Genomic DNA, 1,392 nt, shown 5'->3' on the forward strand with positions numbered 1-1,392 from the left:
TCAGTTCTCATTACTCCTCTAGCCTACAGGATCCACAGCGGGATTTTTCTTTCTTTCCCTTTCTTTCCTTTGTTAACAATTAAATTTAAATGTTCCCAGCCTTTCAAGGTAATGAAAACTCCCCCTGGCCTAGGGTCAAGCCATTTTTTTAGGCTCTTGTCAGGAAGGTTATTGCAGCCCGAAGGACAATTTAACCAGAATTTTGTGCAAATGGAAGACCAGGCCACAGGGCTATTAAAATTCCTTCTGACAATGAAATCCCTGAAGCTTTCATTTGGAAAAAGAGGCAAGCAGACACCAGGTCCCTTCCTCCATTGCCTCTTTCCTCCCCACCTCCTTTCCCCCCTCTTTCTTAAAGCCTTTGGGGGTTAATTTCGTACACGCCAAAAGCCCCTCTTTACCAGATGCACCCCAATTTTGACATGTCCCAGTTTTAAAGGGTTTCTTCTTTAAAATATAATTTGCATGAAATATTAGCTAAAGCCCCAAATAGGCTTCTGGATGCACATTTTAACTCCAGCAGAATTTGGAAAGCCTCTTTCCATGAGCCACCAGATACAGGATTATGGGAATTGTCATCCAAAGACGTAACTGACTGTAGAGGGCATGTAAGAAAATTGGTGTACTTAACCCACAATTGTTCCGATTTGGTAGGAATAGTCCCCATTATTCCTCTGTCAATCTCACTTTTTCAGTTGCTTCTAAAATGTCCCGCTTTCTCTTTCCTCCTTTGTTATCATCTTATTTCAACTGTTGCAAATTGAATTCAAAGTGCAAATATAGTTTTTGCTCAGTCAAAGCGGGAAAGATTAGACAAAGGGCCAGAATCTTGCTCTTCCCAATAGGCTCAGCCAAAAGCAAACCGCTGCGGCCTCTCCTAGCTTGCGTGTGTTATTCCTCGTGGATAAGCTTTGCCATCTTGACTACATGTATGTTGCATGGCCACACGTGTGCTAGTTTTCGTTTGTGAAATGTTGAAGGGTATGGGTGTGCATGAATGCCACAGTGCCATGCGCTTGCTCTTTCACACCTTGCAGCAGCAGTTACATACTGAACTGATGGTACCAAATATGATATTTATTGGGTGACTTTATGTGCAACACAAGAAGCCAGGAACCCAGACTTGCTGGGACTATCATTTTGGCTTGAAGTGGAGGCAACTAATCCAGGACTGGGAATCACACAACCTGCCAATGTTGTTGGACTTTAACTCTCAACAAAACCACAAAGGAGCCAACAGTGAGGACTGTCCTGTCCTGTTTATAGCTATCTTTGCAATTGCTTAACAGGGTCTTATATATTTCCCCTCTCCTTGATATGCATTTTGGGGTACAAATTTACATGTATGTTTTTAACCAGTTGGAGGTCATGCGGGATATAAATATATTTTTT

The sequence above is a fragment of the Sceloporus undulatus genome, chromosome 8, assembly GCF_019175285.1.
Source record: "Sceloporus undulatus isolate JIND9_A2432 ecotype Alabama chromosome 8, SceUnd_v1.1, whole genome shotgun sequence".
In the NCBI taxonomy this organism is placed as follows: Eukaryota; Metazoa; Chordata; class Lepidosauria; order Squamata; family Phrynosomatidae; genus Sceloporus; species Sceloporus undulatus.